At 39.0% G+C, this 6,000-nt stretch overlaps 1 pseudogene; it reads right to left on the bottom strand.

Annotated features, from left to right (window-relative positions):
• Positions 1-479: 479 nt before the first annotated feature.
• Positions 480-993, bottom strand: LOC122496006 (annotated as a pseudogene).
• Between the last annotated feature and the right edge of the window lie 5,007 nt (positions 994-6,000).

Raw genomic sequence — 6,000 nt, 5'->3', positions numbered from 1 at the left:
AGACCTTCCCAGGACACTAAAACACTGCCTCTACTACTTTCTGGCACTACAAGCCCCAGGTGAATTCCAGTTCCTCCTACAATCCTTACTTTACTCCTGGCTTAATCTTGTCCCCTTCTGATTCCATCCCCAACTAGCCCAGGCTCTCACTCACCAACCTGAATCACAGTGACCTATCACACTTGTATCCCTGAACCATTCAAGCAGAAATTTCCATTCTGGGTCTAGTAAGCTTTGTCTGGGGTCTTATTTTCTGTGCTAAAGTTATTTGGTTAGTATGGTTGACATCTGTAGAGTAGTTAAGTGTTCAGTATGGCAATATGGCAGTGTTTGGTAATCAGATGGATATAAGCTTTTTTTTGTTTTGTTTTTGTATAGTGAATCATTTATTGGTAAGTACATAAGTACATGGTTTCAGTGGCAACAATAAAATCACATGAAGGGGAGATAGTATCAGATCAGACAAATAGATGCTTTTTTTAATCATCACAAAATCTGTGGCCATTAGGGCCATCACATGGAAATCCAAAGTTGCTCAGAAGCCAAATCTTAAGAAGACAGATCCTCCTAGTAATCCATATGGAGTAGTTCCATAATTCCTGGAATCTGTAGAACCTTGTAGATCGTAACCTTCTAACCAAACATGACTTGTTGGCCTGTCATCATGGCTTTTAAATAAATCTGATGGACTGTTGGTGAGGATTTTGTTTCCTTCCAAACCAAATAGTCTTACAAATAACACTAGAGCTTTTTGCAATCACAGTGTCACCTCTTTGGACACCAGGAAAATGTTGATTAAGATTTTCTGCAAAGACAATATCTTAATTTTGTATGGAAGGCTCCACTGATGGTCCAGTACATAACAGTACCACCAGTGTATTTGGAGATATAATGATCTGTACAGCCATATCAAATAGTATGGCCACGTTGGCAGAGTTTCTTCCCCCCCCCCCCAGTACACCATGAAGCAAAGTTCCGTCTAGATACTTTCATCATTGACCATAGATCCGTTCTAACAATACTTTCAAATTTGAGGATAGTTGTGAGACTTCCAGAAAACAAACAAAACAAAAATGTCTAAAGCATGTATCAAAGCCTGTGTGGGTGCTCTACAATTTCAAGATTCTTCTGGCCCCAAATAACCCAGAAGACCCTAAGTACATAAGCTTTTTTTAAAATTTTTTTAAATCTTTTATTTTTGAGAGAGAGAGAGAGAGAGAGACACCAGGGGAGGGGCACAGAGAGAAGGAAACACAGAATCCAAAGCAGGCTCCAGGCTCTGAGCTGTCAGCACAGAGCCCGATGTGGGGCTCAAACTCAGGAACAGTGAGGTTATGACCTGAGTTGAAGTCGGATGCCCAACCGACTGAGCCACCCAGGCACCCCAGTACATAAGCTTTTTAACTTAATGAATATTTCCTATATTTGTCTCTGCAGTGATCTGTATGTATTTTGCCTCTGTCCACTGGAGAGCTGCTATATTATACTCTCATTTCATTGGATTCTGGAGAGTCTGTCATTGAGAAAACCCCATCTCACCCCTGTTCATTGACCCAGGATAGGCAGAGGAAGACAGGAGGAGGTGGAAGAGGAGGAAGATTAGAAAATGCCCTTCGGTTCTGGAACCAGGAGACACATTATTACTCTGCCCCTGTCTATCCAAAGTATGGAGTCTTGAGGCCAATGAATTGCTCTCTTTTCTTTCGTGAGATGTAGTTGGCATTATGTCACTTGTTACTAAATAGTACTGAATGATGCAGTAACGTGAGATTATTTTTCCTCACAGTTTAGGATAATAACAATACCTACGTCAAGGATTATTGTTAGGCTGAAAATTTAAAACAATCTCATGAAAATGTTGGTGAAATATAAAATCCTAGATATCTGTTACATGGAATTGTCATTTTTGTTAATTAGGGCTTGGGGCAGACTGACTTATTAGATGTGTAGATTCCATGTTGATTTAAAAAAATAAGGCATCTGGTTAAACTTTTCCTGTATTATTTACCAAATAAAAGGGCTGTGGAAAGGGAGGAAGGCTGACCAGTCATCTTCTTTGTCCTTTCCCCTAGAATCCTGATGCTCATGAACCAAATTGTATGCCATCTGGTTTCTGAAATAAGGAAAATAAGTTGGTCTGTTCAAGATGGCATATCCCTAAAATTGTGGCTCTTAGCTCTGAAATACTTGAGTGTCATGTTATCTATGGAACTAATTAAAATAAATACATTCCTAATGATATTCTCTTTGAGTTGGTCTTGGGTGAGTGGCCCACATCTGTATTTTTACTCTCTGTAGAAGTTTCTGGTTTATTTAACAAGTATTTATGAGTATTTTACTACATGTCTGATACTATAATGATGAGTAAGACAAAGTTCTGCCCCTACGGAGCACAGGACACCCTGGGTGTCTGGGTAGGGCAGAGAACTATTCTAAACATTTCCATTGGCAAATTCTTCTCCATGATTCACTGCTTAATTGGATCTGTGTCACTTTAAATCCAATCCATGGCTCAGACCCCTGGGTTATATTCAGCTTAGCTAGCTGAATTTCTTAGCTAGATGTCTTTATTTAGTCCTATTATATTTGTTATGCATGAGATCTTTTAGGAAACTGAAAATTCTGTCATTAAGAATTTGAGATAATAGACATTTTAGATTATTGTACTAATGGTCAGCAAAATATACCCCCAAGTTAAACAAAAGGCTTTAGCCCTCTTGTGGGCATTATTTACAGTAAGACTGGAAGCTTGGGTGTTTTAATAGTTTATACTTTCCAACAAAGAGACTCTGTCTGCATGCTACAAGATGAGAGACCAGCAAATCAATATCTGTGATGAAAGAGCAGATATCTTTTCTCTGACAGGCCATGTTGGGTTGGCATTTCACCTTTGATGGTGACTCACTAAAAGCAGTGAATTGGGAGGGGACACACAACAGGTCAACCAGATGAGACAAATCAACCCTATAACCCACAAAGTGGAAGCTACAAAGGCCATAATCTTCCTGTAGAAAAAAAAAATAATACCATTCTCATTTTTGCAAAGAAGTTAAAGCCCTTGGCTTAGCCACTCCTTTTGTTTTATCGACCTCCCATTGAACACTCACCTTTGTGCCCATGAGAGGTGGTGGGATGATGGGGGCTGATCTGAGGAGTCAGGACATCCAAGTGTTAGTCCTGACTCACAACTTACTCACCGTGTCCCTGAAATATTCATGTTTCCAGTTTTCTCTCTGTAGAGAAAGAGGGTTTATGAGACACTCTCCAGTTCTAACCTGATTCCATCTGCTTTGTTTGCGAACTCATCATTGTCTTATCCATCAATTATTAATAGAAAATATTTTGAATCAATACTACTATAAATAAAAATGTTTCAATTCTCTTCTCTACGCCACAGGTGAAATTGAGTGATATTTCTAACCACCCCCTCAGGAAAGTTTCCTATTTAGTTGTTTCTGGCAAGGCATGAATTGTTAATATCCCAGCGATGTTTACATTTAAGAGTTCAGATTCCACCTTTTGTTAGCTATATAACTGAGGCCTGGAGTTCTGGTTTCAAGGATTTTCAGTGAGGGTGTTGTATTTTATCTGTTGTGGGTTTAATGAGTATTAAATAGTGAATATATGCAAAACCAATCATCTCTAGTAACTTTTTTAAAAGATTTTTAATGTTTATTTATTTTTGAGAGACAGAGATGTGGCATGAGTAGGGGAGGGGCAGAGAGAGAGGGAGACACAGAATCCGAAGCAGGCTCCAGGCTCTGAGCCATCAGCACAGAGCCCGATGCGGGGCTCAAACTCACAGACCACGAGATCATGACCTGAGCCAAAGTCAGATGCTCAGCTGACTGAGCCACCCAGGCGCCCCATGTAGTAACTTTTATCTTTCCCATTTTCCCTCTTCAAATTCCACAAAAGAGTCTTTTAGATGTCAGAAATGATATCACACTGGAAGAATGGTTTGGGGACTTAACCAGTATTGTTTGTATCAATCAATTATTTCATGTCAGTTGCCTGAATATGCCTTGTGTTTTTGGGATCCTGGTTGTTTCTTATACCATGCTGGGTGACTTCAGAATAAAATATTCTCTAAATGTAAAGGATTTTACTGCTTTTAACATGATTTAGGCTTCTCCCTCCTCTTTAAAATGTGGCTTCTTTTAACCGCCGTCAGCAGAGAAGCAATAAACAGATCATTAGCACTGATGATGTCATAATGGATAATGGAAAAGCATTAATTTTCATAATATCATCATTAATTATAGCTAACATTGAAATGCAGCAGGGCTGACTTTGTCTTATTAAATGAAGCAAAGGCTTTGAAATATTAATTAGTAAAATCAATCTCAATAAAATAGGTGATAGCAAAATTTATTGTTTAAAAACGTTTAAGCATACAAAGTAAAGAAAGTTTTGTAGTTTAAGAAGACACCATTAATATAATTTAGTGCTTCTATTTTACATCACATTATGCCGTGGAAAATCACTAGAGAATTCCAGGAATGTCTTTTAATTTTCCTCAATCTCAGTTTCCATCATCAAACCGAGAATGATATGGCCTACCTCCTATGTTAGTGTCTGGATTACATGAGATCATTAATGGGAAAACATTTATATAATAAATACCTTACACCTGTGAAGCATCACTTACTAGTCCTATAGGCAAGATGGGCTTGGCTGGAAGGGGGTACACCCCTCACTTTGCATTTCCAAAACAGTAATCATAGTTACAGCAAAGATCACAAATAGTCACGGAGCCCCTGGGTGGCTCAGTCGGTTAAGTGCTGACTTTGGCTCAGGTCGTGAACTCATGGTTTGTGAACTTGAACCCCGCATGGGGCTCTGCACTGACAGCTCGGAGCCTGGCGCCTGCTTCCGATTCTGTGTCTCCCTCTCTCTCTGCTCACCTCTGTCTCTCTTGCTCTCTCAAAAAAATAAAATAAATTACAAATCACAAATAGTCAACTCTTATTAAATAATCCTGTGTTCTGGGCACTTTATTAAACACTTTAGATAGATTATTTTATGTAATCCTTGTAATACATATTTTTGAGGAAGCTATCTTAATGCTCACTTCACCAAAGAGAATATGAAGATCGAGGAGGCTAAGTTCCTTGCTCAAGGTCATAAAGGTCATGAGTGATGACACCAGATCTTGTTCACTGCAGAGGCCACCTCCTTAAACACAGGCTGTTCTGTCTCAGAGACTATCTAGGCAACTTCCCTTGATCAGTGTGCATCGCCATGCCTCTGGTTGACCAGTTGGCCTTCTGTAATTATTTTATTTAGGTCAGCATGTGAGAGAGGAATCATTGAAGAAACTGCAATCAGAGAAAGAATCCTAAGGGGAGGTACTTGAGCTGACCTGACACCGTGTAACAAGGAATTGGTGAAAAGATTACATTCGTATGGTCTCCAACTGAGTGAATGTCCATTTGGCTATCATCGCTATGCTCACCCGAAAATCCAAAGTTCAGGGAGCTGTAGGTTTGTTTTCAAGAAATGTATGGCGTTTTATCTGGTCCTAAGTAATACATTTGATCCTTATTTTTTTTAAGAAACTGAGTTTGAAAAACAAATAAACATAAAGATAGCGTGTGCTCCTGTGCTCCCGTAATACTGTGTCCATACACCGTTTATGACTATTCCTAATTTACATGTCAATTCATTTGTTTTTATGTTCTACTCTTGACTCTACAGTTCTCAGGAACTGTGAGCACCACTCATTTTAGGGGTTAGCATACCATGGGGATTAAGACTCTGTCCCCACCCTCAAAAAAGGTAGTGGTGTGGCTAAAGGTAAATTACTTTACCTTTTAAAACATCACTTTTATCCATTAAGATGGGGCTAATAATAAAGTAAAATTATAGGTTTCTTGGGATGGCTAAATGAGATGGCATATGGTACATGGTTTACAGAAGGAACCCAAAATATGGAGACTATTACTGTCTGTATATCTGTAGAACACCAACCGACAACTAGCCTGAAACACAAAACTA

Source organism: Prionailurus bengalensis, chromosome F2 (assembly GCF_016509475.1).
Source record: "Prionailurus bengalensis isolate Pbe53 chromosome F2, Fcat_Pben_1.1_paternal_pri, whole genome shotgun sequence".
NCBI lineage: Eukaryota > Metazoa > Chordata > Mammalia > Carnivora > Felidae > Prionailurus > Prionailurus bengalensis.
Note: the sequence above shows the minus strand (reverse complement) of the source record. Positions and strands in the feature narration are given on the sequence as shown.